General features: G+C 49.6%; 1 protein-coding gene across 7 annotated transcripts in view; it reads left to right on the forward strand.

The window, feature by feature from the left end:
• Positions 1-12,653, forward strand: part of SLC39A14 (solute carrier family 39 member 14) — a 46,181-nt gene that overhangs the window by 14,423 nt on the left and 19,105 nt on the right. Inside the window, exon 2 of one of the 7 annotated variants that reach the window (XM_082615862.1) lies at positions 1,251-1,451. The exons of the other annotated variants lie outside the window; for them this stretch is intronic. The gene's annotated coding sequence lies outside the window, so the exon portion shown is untranslated. The remainder of the gene's footprint in view (positions 1-1,250; positions 1,452-12,653) is intronic. 7 annotated transcript variants of the gene reach the window in all.

Consider the following 12,653-nt stretch of genomic DNA (forward strand, 5'->3'; position numbering starts at 1 on the left):
GCAAGTGCAAAGGCCCTGAGGTCAGAATGTGCTTGGTGTGCTAAAGGAACAGAAAGAAGGCCTGGGTGGCTGGATCCTGGTGAGGTCAGTGGGGTTAGCAAGGACCAGACCTCACAGTGACTTACAGGCCAGGAAAAGTGGTTTAGATTTGACTCATTTGTTGTTTTGTCGTTTTGTTTTGTTTGGCTGCGGCACACGGGATCTTAGTTCCCCAACCAGGGATCGAACCCATGCCCCCTGTAGTGGAAGCTCAGAGTCTTAACCATGGACCGCCAGGGAAGTCCCAGATTTGATTCCACTTGTACTGAGAAGCCATCGTGGATTCAAAGCAAAGGAAGTGCTGTGATCAGATTTGTACTTTAAAAGAATGACTGTTTCATTGAGCTGTACACTTAAGACTTGGGCACTTCACGTGTATATATGTTACACTTAAAAAGAGAGAGAAGGGACTCAGAGAGTTTGGGGGTAAGTGCTCAGTGGAAGCTGGAAGCCTGGTTAAGAGATTTTATTTTATTTTAGTATTTTTACTTCAACCAGCATTTCAACATTTCCTTCACTCAGATTTCCTGTCTTCAGATTCAGACAGTCCTTCCAGTCTTCTGGAGGAGAGGTCTTGAGGAATGAATTGGTCTTGTGAGTAGCAGCCAAAAGGCAGTTACTGAAAACTTGTAATATACACCCAATGCTAATGTTGCTGTAGTTCATTCACTTTGTTTTATACTATTCCGGTGTGAAAGTTGGTTAGTTTGTTTATCTGCTCTCCTGCTGATGGGCTTTTGGGTTGCTTCCAAAGTTTTTGTTATTGTGAATAGTGCTGCCGCAAGAATTCTTGTATCTGTCTTTTTTTTTTTTTTCCTCTCTGTTTGGGGCTGAAAGTCATCCAAACTAGAGGATGTCTGAGTTGCAAGCTAAAAATCAGAAACCCTTTCCAGGTGGCATTCTGATTGCCCCTCGGAGTTGGTGTTGGCAGGAGAGTGTAAGCCTGTAAGTCTGGTTAGAATGTTGATCCCTTTTTAATAGGCAAGCAGTATGTGGGAGGGGGGAGGGCAAGTGGAAATACATCGTGTTGTTAAGGGAAGTCACTTATGGCACCATGTTGTCCAGAGACTGCTGCCTTGAGGGGTATTTTAACCTGAGAAAGGGGAGCTTGTCCATGTGGGTCTTTTGCTGTCCCTGATCTGTATCTGAGGATGATAGCCAGAAACGTGGTTGCCTTTGCTCTGGAATCCATCTGAGTGTGCTCTTGACAGCCCCTCTCTAGAGCTCTGGCCGGACAGAGATGGAGAAGCAGAAGGGCAAAGTATCGGGGTCCTTATGCTGTCCTTAGCACCTTTGGCAAGAGGGAGCTTTGAGAAGACACTGTGTGTTCCTGCCCTTGAGCCCTTGGCCCTAAATACTGCATCTCCAGTGCGGTGTATCCCAGCCATCCTGCACTCTCTGGAGAAGTGAAGGTATGTCTGTTTACATATGCATTTGTATTTACATATTCGAGCAGCAAGTATTCATTTAGATCCTACCAACTTCCTAGGATTGTTATGAAACAACCAAGAAAGTTAACTGAAAGTGTTAGGAGTGTCACCGTGAGACAGGACACCACCGAGACGGAGTGGTAGGATTGAGAGGAGGATGGGGTAGGACGTGTGCTGGGGAGGATTTGGGGTGGACCAGAGATGGTGCTTTTTCCTGCAGTTCATAAAAAAAAAAAAAAACCAACACGTCCAGGCCCTTCACACTTGCGGAGAGAGTGCTTGGAACACATTCGGACTACATTCAGCTTTCTGACTGATGTCTCTACCATATGTTAATCAGCCTGTCCAGTCCTGGTCCTGTGGGCCATGTGGAGACAGGAGGGTGCAGGGGTGAAAGGGAGCAGGGGCAGACGTCTCAGGCGGAGCCCAGGGTCCCGGCCAGAGAATAGTGGCAGCTGAGGGTGAACTATGATGGGAGCCTAGTTGGAGGGACCCTTGCCTGCCAGGCAGAGGGACTAAACTTTGCTGTTGGGTAGGGGAAGTGATGGAAGGTAGGTATTTTAGCATGATCCTCGGAGGGGACAGGGTGGAATGGAGCGGGCGTGAGTGACTAGTGCGGGTGGCGCGCTGCAGTGCTTTCTCCTCCTGAATCCCAGGAAGAGGGGCGCTCCTGTCACGTGGTGAGGCCCATGCTGAGGAAGCAGAGGGTGAGGGAAGGCCTTTCACCTCAGTAATCCCATGGTGACTGCCAGTGACCTTGGACCAGGGAATGAACCATGTGGGAGGTTTGGGAAGTGGGAGGGGAAATGGAGGAACTATGATTCAGGCATGTAATTGCTCAATCTCCCTCTGTTTCTTGCCACCTTCCTGTCTCTGGTTTGGAAATACGGGCTTCTTTCCTCTTTTTCCCAATAACCCTCTTTCTCCTGAGAGTAGGGCTCGTTTTATGACTCATGCTGGTAAATATAAGGCCCAAGATGCAGCCTGTGCCTTCCTACCCAGGCCCTGGCCACGTGCTCATGAGCAGTAACTCAGGGAAGGGGCCACCACCGCACAGCCGCGGTCCTTGCCCTCTCTGGTGAAGAAATCTGGTAATCTAACGACCTTCCCCTGAGAATAGTGGTCCTCAGACCTCCGTGTGCATCGTGATCACCTGGAGAGCTTCCTAAAACACAGATCGCTGGACCCCATCTGGAGTCTCTGATTCAGCAGATTCGGGTGGGGCTGAGAATTTGTGTTTCCAACAGGTTCCCAGGTGATGGTGATGCTGCTGGTCCGGGGACCACACTCTGAGAACTACTTTCCTGGAGAAATTATCACTCCCAATTCAGCATCTCAGCTGAAGAGATGGCGCGGTCAGAATCTTTGAGGAGGAGGTGGGGGGGGGGTGTTGCGCTGGCTTAAGGATGGGAGGGTTTAAAGGGGGAGATGGTGCAGCAGGACATGGAGGGAGGGGGATGGGTGGGCTGGCGTCAGGACAGGGAGAGTCTTTGCTGCAGGCAGAGCAGTGGTGCCGTCCTCCGGCCTGGCTTCTAGTAGAGAGAGGTTCCCTGCACCAGGAAAACCAAGTGTGCCTCTGCCTGCTGTAGCCCAGGGTCTTGTAAGGGGTCACTGTCTGGAAAGAGCCCACCTCCCTTCTCAGAGGACTCTTCTGAGCCATTTGGGGACTTCTTGTGAGAGGCCCTCGGTGGCACAGTCTGCCCACACAGTGTTGCTGCCCGGGAGTTGGAGTTGGAGTTGGCATTTATGAATGACCCTCCTGCTACAGCAAGAGAGTTGAGGTCTCAGCCTGATTGAGGAAATGATCAGGGGGGTGGAGGGCGGTCTTTTCCAACTCACTCTGATACTTGTGGTTAGCAGCACAGTGAGGTGGCTTGTTTCTCTCCTGGTAACCGCTAAAGAAGAGCCTCTGCAGGTCTTTAATGGAAAACTGCAGGACCAGCAGCCCCAAGGGGCAGGGAAGCACCCCAGGCTGGATCGAACCTGGGAAAAAGAAGCCTTGCTCTTTAGACCAGACCGGGTGCTGTGTTCTTCCACCTGGAACCCAGGGAACCTCCTACCTGGGCTCCTGGCTTCTGTTCTTGCCCACCTCCAGCCTACAACACAGATCTGGTGGTACCTCTGCTGAAAATGATCCCCACTGCCCTCCAGATGGGGTCTAGCCACCTTCACGTGGCCTATAGGCCTGTGCCTGCCCTGGCCCCTGCCACATCCTCTTGTGTACACCTGGGCTCTTAAGTTCTTAGATGCGGCATCTTGGCCGAGGCATGCCAAACGAAGCTGCATCTTTCTGGAACATTCTTCCCCATCCCCACCCTGTCACCTTCACCTGGCCCACTTTTACACGCACTCGAGGTCTCAGCTAAAATAATGTCTCTTTCTGGAGGCCTCCCCCGACCCCCGACACTAGAGTTGACCGCCTGCTGTGTTCTCTAAGCTTCCTGTGCTCCTTGCCGTGACCTATGGCGGACGGTTTGTTTGGCTTGTTCCCCACGCATCCACGCTGAGGCAACCCTGTGGTTTACTCTTGTTGTCCTGGTGTGTTTACTAATAGCGCCTCCTTTCACTAGCAGGTGTGTTACTTTGGATAATCAATTATGGTCCAAGCTACTAAAAGTAGAGAATCAAAAAACGACATTTTCCAGGCATCCTTTCACTGGAATTCCCAATGTGACATGCATTCTGCCAATTAGCTACACTCCATCTAGTCTTAAATATGTGGATATCCTCTTCCTCAGGATGGACCCTGGGACATCCATTTGCTGGTGTGGATCGTGGCCGTTGCAGCATAATCCTGGAGCAGGCAGTTTCCTTGTGCCATAGCTTCCTGATGGTGGCCGGGGCAGCAGCTCCTTGGCCGACTGGCTCTGCACTGTGATTTTGGGAGTAGCTCCTGGACACTCGGTCTAGAGTATGGTTTTTCAGCTCTTCCCATGATTCTCGGGGCCATTTAATATGTTACACAAAATCTCTTTCTGCTTAAATTGCCTAACTGAACCCGGATCAATACATAACCCTTGTCATCATTGTTCTTGTAAGTTGCTTGTTGAATTGTTTGCTTTCCCTGCTCTGTGAGGGCAGGTACTAGGCATTCCCTAGCATTATTCCCGGTATGAAACCGGTAGGCAATGAATATGTATTGAATGAATGAACTCTTGGACTGAGTTTTTTAAAGTCCGGCAGGTGTAGCTAGCCTTTTGTTCAATGAATATAAACAAAATTGAAGGAATGGGGATTGTTTAGTCTAGGGTAATAAGTGGTCTGGACATCTGACTTTGGGGAATGTCTGAAGGCCCCGGGGGCGGGGTGGGGAGCTGTGGTAGTGGGTGGGTTAGAATGTCTGTGGAAGGAGGCACTGAGCTACCTGTTCCTCATCAGGCTGTAGGCGCGATGCCAGCAGACATCAGTTAGATGGGAGGTTGGATTTGGCATCTTCCAGCAGAAATTCTCTGCTTCTTCCCGCTCGTGTGCCCAGCACTGGTCCAGACACTATGCTATGGGGAAGCATAAGGGGAGGACCCCCTTGCCCTCAAGGAACAAAAATCTGTCTGGAAGGCTCCCTGGGAGACCAGGTCATTAGGAGTCCAAAGTAGCTGGAGATGAGTGCTCAGAGCGTGGTCCCAGAAGGCTTCCTGGAAGAGGAGGTAATCCAAGAATAGGCAGGTTCAGGTCTAGGTGAGGGGATTGGCCTGAGAGCTTGGAGAACAAGGAACAGAAGGAACAGACCTAAGTACACGCTGTGCTATGACCTTTAAGCTCGCTCTCTCGTTTATCAGAATGACCCTGAGAGCCTGGACATTTCATAGCCTAATTGTGCTGGGCGCACATGGTACATTAGTGGCAGGCCCCAAGTTTGAACCCAAGCCTGCCCAGCTCATCATGCTGTCTGATTTAGCCACTAGATCCTACATTTTACTTACTTATTTGACCCTGAATAACAAGTTGGGAAGTTTTGCTTCAAATGGGTGATGTAAGTGGTGGATGTGAGTACCTTGTTTCCTAAGCCACATGCCGGGCCCCGTGGTCTGACAAACAGAAGTGGACTTAGAGGGACAATAGGTCAGAATTTTGCAATGGAGTGTCTGGGAAATGTTGATGGATGAATGAGAATAGAGGTGACTCTTGCCCTGGCCTCTGGTAGGGGGGAGTCCTGCAGACTCCTGCTTACCGGGCTTCCTGACTCAGTTAGTTGGTTTTGGAAGGTTTCCTTGCTCTGGCAAGCCCAGGCTCCGCTGGGACGGTAGAGTCTGGCAGATGCACAACTCTCCCCTGCTGGTCCAGCCCTCAAGGCTCAGCATGTGGCTAAATCAGCCATCCCAGCCGCCCGTGCTGGCTGCCCAGGGCCCTGACGCCGCTGGCCTCCGCCCTTCCCAACCTCCCTCCCCCGGGCAGTGACTCGCACAATGGGGGCTCAGTAAATATTGGTCCATGAACGGCAGGCTAGTGGTTCTAATTTTGTTCTCTGCTTCTGGGTCACCACTCTTTTTTTTTTTTTTTTTTTTTTAAGTTTTCTCATCCTGCCTCTCCCAGCGGTGTGAGGTTTCATGGGGACAGTATAGTAAGTGGGTCACCAGTTCCAGGTACCCCCACTGCCCTCCTCCCTGCCAGCTCTCCTACACTGTCAGTGGAAGTCTCCCACCCTGGGTGGCCTTTGGCTGAGCCAAAGCCTGAGGCTGAGGTTCTGGGAGTGCGAGCTGCAAGGGGAGAGAGCACGTCCTTTTAGGGAATGTGGGAGAGCAGTTAGGAGGGAGGGCCTACGGAAGCAGGAGAAGAACGGGCCCCTTGAACCCTGGGCCCGTTGGGCCAGGCCGAGGACTTGCTTTCAGGCCGTGATATTTGCACTGTACTTGGGAGGGAGTTTCATCTTGTCCGAGAGGAGAGTGGCCTCTTGGACAATGTTCATTCGGTGGGCAGGGAGGACCACAGGCTCGGTAGTTTTTCTCAAAGCTTTTTGGACTCCAGGGAGCCTGTAGGGGGGTGTGTACTTGAGTACCACGCTGCGAGACTATTGGTTTTCTCGTGGTGTCTGTGGGGACTTACACAGAGAGCTGTATCTTTGTTAGTTTGACCACGAGTACTGGGGGTACCCTAATTATTTACAGAACGCTTGGCAGTTTGTGTCGTCACATTATTAATTTTACAGCTTCTAGGTCTTGTCCCATACTTAGAAAGTTCTCCCTGACTCCCTGATTATAAAAAAAATCACCCATGTTTTCTTATATTGTTGTACCTACACAGCCCACTGGGACACATCAGTGATGCATTTTAAAAGGTTAAAAACAAAACAAAACACTCCAAATCCCACCACTCAGAAATAGTCATCACTAATATTAGGTGAACATTATTCCAGACAACCTTCCAGACATGCTCACAGATACATGCATATAGAGAAATAGATATAAATACTCTAAAACGTGGGAGCACGTGACAAATTAGGAGATTGAGATAAACATATACATACTACTATATATAAAATAGATAACTAATAAAGACCTACTGTATAGCACAGGGAACTCTACTCAATATTCTGTAATAACGTATATGGGAAAAGAATCTGAAAAAGAATATATATACATATATATATATATATATATATATATAACTGATTCACTTTGCTGTACACCTGAAAGTAACACAACATTGAAAATCAACTATACTTCAATAAAAATTAAAGAAAATACTCCTATAAAAAAGTATTAAAACTTCCCTGAATGTAACCAAAGCAAAACTGTAGTAAAATTAAAGGAATTATTAAACTATGAAGAAATGTGTCTTTCACAAGAGAGATGATTTCCTAAAAGACACCAAAAAGGCTAAAAAAAAAAAAGCTTGTGAGTCATGTCTATAATTACTTGTTTCCATTTTAGATGGTATTTATTGACTCTGCTATGAAAAATGAGGACATTAGCTTTTTTTTCTTTTTTTGGCTGCGTTGGGTCTTCGTCGCGGTGTGCGGGCTTCTCATTGCGGTGGCTTCTCTTGCTGCGGAGCATGGGTTCTAGGTGTGCAGGCTTCAGTAGTTGCAGCACGCGGGCTCAATAGTTGTGGCACGCGGGCTTAGCTGCCCCGCGGCATGTGGGATCTTCCCGGACCAGGGCTCGAACCTGTGTCTCCTGCATTAGCAGGCGGATTCTTAACCACTGCACCACCAGGGAAGTCCCAGGACATTAGCATTTTCACATTTTTTTCTCATCTCCTTTCTTTCCATCTCTTGATTGTATTAATTATATTATTTAATTGTCCATGATTATAACATTTAGATTCTGTCCTATGACCGTAATCCCCATAGTTTTTAATTATTTCTTATTTGAAGGGTTTTAATGCTTACCCATGGTTTTTGCATTCCTGAGCCTTCATTTTATTTTTCTACTAATTAGCTGCATTTCATTATCATGTCATTTTCTTCCCCCCTAGAAAGGGGACTGAAGTCTCTGACTTATTTAATGCTTGAGAATTTCTGCCTGTTGTCTTTACCAATTTGTACGACATCACAGCTGGGAATAATATTCATTGGTTCATATTTTATTTCTCTCAGAATTATGTAAACACTGTTGCATTTCTTCTGATGCTAAATGTTGCTATAGGGAAGATGAAGGCAGTCTGAATTTTCTGCCACTTAAAAGAAGTTTTAGTACATTTCACAGTTTTTGGAAGAAAATATTATGGGATGGGGGAGTTACTTCTGGATTCCTGGAAAAGTTTTCTTTTTAAGTTTGGTAACTTCACTAGGCAGTGTCCCAGTGTTGAGCCTTCTGCATGAAATTTTTGTGGAGTACAGTGTATTATTGCAATCATCAGATTCTGTTTTTCCTTTCATTTCAGGGAAATCATGTATTTTTTATCTTTGAACATATTTTTTATTCCAGTCTCAGGTTCTCTACTTCAGGAACACCAGTTATCCTGGCATTGGTGTCATGTCGTCACTATGTGCTTTCATTTGTCTTTTCCATCCGCATTCACTGTGCTTATCTCAAACCTTCTTTTGTCAGTATCTCTATTTGAAATTTCTGGCAGAATTGTGTTCTCCGTTCATTATAATCTGTGTATTAGGTATTCAGTGATGTTTTGTTGGTCTTTTTTTGGTAAGCCTGCATCTCCTTTTGTTTTACAGCCCCACCTCTGAGCCCTGGTTTTATTGTGTGCATGTTCTAAATTGAGTTATTCCACAGAGTGGGCAGTTTTGAGGGATTTTTGTCTCTGGAGTGATGTTTTCCTTTCCATCGACATCTTTGTCTCTGCGTGGTTGGCCTGCTGTTTCTCCTCGTCATATTCATGCTAGTGCTTTTTGGCTCTTTTGGCTCTAAAATAAGGCAGTGACTTTCTTCCCACCCCTTTGAGGCTGGTTTGTCCCCCACCCCAGTGACAGCTGTGCCGAGTGCTGGGTATTTATGACGTGTCCTCTGTAGCCTGAGTTGGGGGTGGAGGGCATGGATTGGGCCTGTGTTCTGGGACTTTGGTGGTGGCCCCGGTGGCGGCCCTGGACTGGGGAGGTGCTGTTGGCGGGGGAGGAGGACCCACTGGAATTGGACAGCTTCCCCAGTTCAGCCTGCAGCCTTGCAGCCCTTATTTCCCTCAGGGAGAGTCAGCCCATTGTTCTTGTTCCCCTGCCACCTGTTTCTTTGTTTCCCAGCACCTTTTCCCACTACTCCCCAGCGGTAGGGGAGGAAGACTTGGCAGCCTGTCTTCAGATCTGGGGCGGTTTAGTGAGAATCCTCCTGGGGCCGGGCCGGGCCAGGGCTGGGAGACCAGCACGTGTGGTACCTCCTGCATTCCTTTCCTTGCCTCTGGTTTGGAAGTTATTATATCAGGTTATGTCTCTTTCCTTGTTTGCTTGCTGTGGGTGACTTTTTTTTTTTTTTTTTTGGCTTGCTTTTTACTATTTTTGTTTTTAACTCAAAAGTTAGTTATCAGTTGAAGGAAAAATGCTGCCATTTCAGTTCTCCATCTTAATTCAGAAATCTTTATTTTTTATATAGTGTTTCAACATACCTTTCTTTCTTAGTACTCAAAGAAAGCTCTGTGGATTTGTTTTCCTCTTGCCAATATAAGGAAGGCGACCTGGTGAGATCAGTGAGGTACAGATTGGACTTCTCGCACCAAACCCAGTGGTCCTTCTGTTGCCAGAGCTGCACTTTTCCTAGTTACCAGCACCCACAGCAGGAAGACAAAGGCCAGAGTTTTTGAGTCCTCAGGGCCTCCACCTCCACCCTGAGGCCTGGCTTTGTCTTCGGTCTGCAAGTTTCGGGGATTTTTATACACCTCTCCTGAGGCAGGCTCTGGAAGTTGCCCCCTTGGCTCACCCAGACCATGTGTGTCTGTTTTACCCCTCACCGGTTAACCTTTCGTGGGGAGTGTCCACTGGGGAGACATTCCTGTTAGGCTGACGGGTCACAGCCTTAGAATGGGGAGGAGATGGGGACTGGAGGAAGACCGGTCTATTTGACAGTCTTCTGCAGCAATGAGCTGTGGGGAGAGAGCCCCCAGGGGGATGGCAACTGCCTTGTGGTTGTTAGTTGGGTATGACAGCACAGGCACCTCAGAGACCCCCTGCTGTCTGTCCCCAAGAGGAATATAAGAGAACTTGATGCCTCTTTTTACATCCTTTGGATTTCAAGTGGGGAGGAGACAGCTGAGGAGAAGGCTTAAGATGATTCACTAAGGCCAGTCAGTAGTGCAGCCAAGGACCTCTGGAGCCATCATGCATGTCACTGTAGCCTCTCCTTCTCCCCTGCCCCGTCACCTGCACCTCCTTATCCACCCCTCTGACCCCCGTGGTCATTCTTTAGTGTGGACCATCACTCTTTTTTTTTTTTAATTTATTTATTTTGGCTGCGTTGTCTTTGTTGCTGCACGCAGGGTTTCCCTAGTTGCAGCGAGCGGGGGCTACTCCTCCTTGCAGTGCACAGGCTTCTCATTGCAGTGGCTTCTCTTGTTGTGGAGCATGGGCTCTAGGCACGCGGGCTTCAGTAGCTGTGGCATGTGGCCTCAGTAGTTGTGGCGCACGGGCTTAGTTGCTCCGCGGCATGTGGGTTCTTCCCAGACCAGGGCTCGAACCTGTGTCCCCTGCATTGGCAGGCGGATTCTTAACCAGTGTGCCACCAGGGAAGCCCTGGACCATCGTCTTTTCTCAGTTTTAACTCAAGTGCTTTGCAAAAGCCCAATTCAGACTGCCCTTGCACACACGCCACGCCTTGGCCTGCTGCTGACTAGCATCGCAGCTGAAGCGTTCGAGTCTTCCAATTCACTGTGCTCCCGCCTAGCCCATGCTTTGAGGGGGCTCAGAGTAGGCATAGGGTGCTGCACAGAGAAGGTAGGGTCCCAAACACATCCTCTGCCCATTTCCTGTGAGTTAACCAGTTGGCCTTGGAAACCATGTTTGTCTCTGGAGCATTAGATCTTACCTTCCGCGTTCCATTCCTCAGCCCAGAGGAATCTGAGAGGGAGGACGGTGGGCTGTCTGGCCAGCTCGTGGTCAGGGAAGGGAGTGGGTGTTGGGAGGCCCAGCGGCTCCCAGGCCCCCTGGGTCTCCGTTGCCTGTTCTGCTCACATCAATGTCCAGTCCCTGGACCAAGCATCACGGAAAGTCACTACTCTGTCCCCACGAAGAGAAGTAAATGTTTGCTCATCTCTGAGACGGGGGGTGGGCATGGAAAACATGCAGCACGGTAAATATAAGAGTAAAGTTATGTCCACGGGACAGAAGTGCCACTTCCAGGATGAGATATTTCTGAGCCAAGTGAAAGGACCACAGGCAGGTGGAATCTGATTTAGGAGCCTCCAAGGTAGGAAGGCACTTCTGAAGCTCCACAGAGGGTCCAGAGCCAGAGCATCTCCTGTCGACTCTCACCTCACCCTGCACCCCCCCACACCCGGGGAGGTTGGGTCTGGAGCCTTGAAGACAGACCTAAGGCACTAAAATAATTTAGTTCTTGGAACCTGAGCCAGGTGAACCAAAGGGGTGGAGAAGACTCCAGCTTCTCTTGAGTTGGGGAGCCTGGTCCTCCGAGCCAACAGCGTACTCGAGCCTTTGTCTGCAGCTTGTTGTTGTTTTAAAGTTTTATTATTATGATTATCTTTTGCGGTACGCGGGCCTCTTGCTGTTGTGGCCTCTCCCGCTGCGGAGCACAGGCTCCGGACGCGCAGGCTCAGCGGCCATGGCTCACGGGCCCAGCCGCTCCGCGGCACGTGGGATCCTCCCGGACCGGGGCACGAACCCGCGTCCCCTGCATCGGCAGGCGGACTCTCAACCACTGCGCCACCAGGGAAGCCCTGCAGCTTGTTTTTAATGCCTGGCCCCATGGCCTCTTCTTACTCCTCCTGGAAGGAAGGTGGCCTTGAGGGCGGCTGGCTCAGCTCCCCGGTGGGAACGGCCCACCCAGGGCCGCCCATTTCCATGGACTTAATAGAACGGGCTTGGGCTTCCTCCTGCAGCTGGAGCTGGAGGCGAGGACCCCTGCCCAGCCTCACCATCCCGCTGCTCCGGAGCTGTATGTGTCCTCTTCCTCTCTTCTTTCTTTCCTCCAAAGAATCTCTTATAAACTTTCTTTTTTTCCCTAAGAATAACTTACATCTCCTTTGGAGCAGAAAGCTCCCCTTTCATGTCTGCCAAAAAGCCAGGGTCACTTGGATTTGAAGTGTCTTTAACGAGTCCGGGATCCCTGGACCAGGACTCCTTACCGCCCTCCGGCTGTTTCTACATTCTCCTCTGACTTTCCGGGGTGGGCTTCGTGTCTGGAGTGCGGGCCAGGTGGGAGGGCTCCACCCCACCTACTCCCAGGGGCCCCTGGGTCACTGAAGAGCAAACGCTGAGTCGATGCTTACCTGACGTGAATGCCTGTCCAGGTACAGCTACAAGTAGCCCAGGTGTCTCGGCCTTGAAGTGTTTTTGCATGTCTCCTGTTTGAGTGTTCTGAAGTTGCTGCAGATGAATTTGATTGCTTGTTTTCTTGAAGTGATTCTGCAGAGGGAACCCTGTAACACAGCCTGTCTGTGTTACACACCTGGGGGGTTTCCTCCACAGGTCTTCAGGGCATCTTACGCCTGGATTTGGGGTGCTTGCAGGGACTGGTAGAAACTGGGGTAGATCTGCCCAGAGACATGCAGGCTTTGGTGGCTTCTGCATGGGACCTGGGGCATGTATGAGTGTGTCTCCACACAGAGGGGACAGTGGCTAAGAGTGCCCTG

The sequence above is a fragment of the Mesoplodon mirus genome (assembly GCF_964341445.2).
Source record: "Mesoplodon mirus genome assembly, chromosome: 1".
Classification (NCBI taxonomy): Eukaryota; Metazoa; Chordata; class Mammalia; order Artiodactyla; family Ziphiidae; genus Mesoplodon; species Mesoplodon mirus.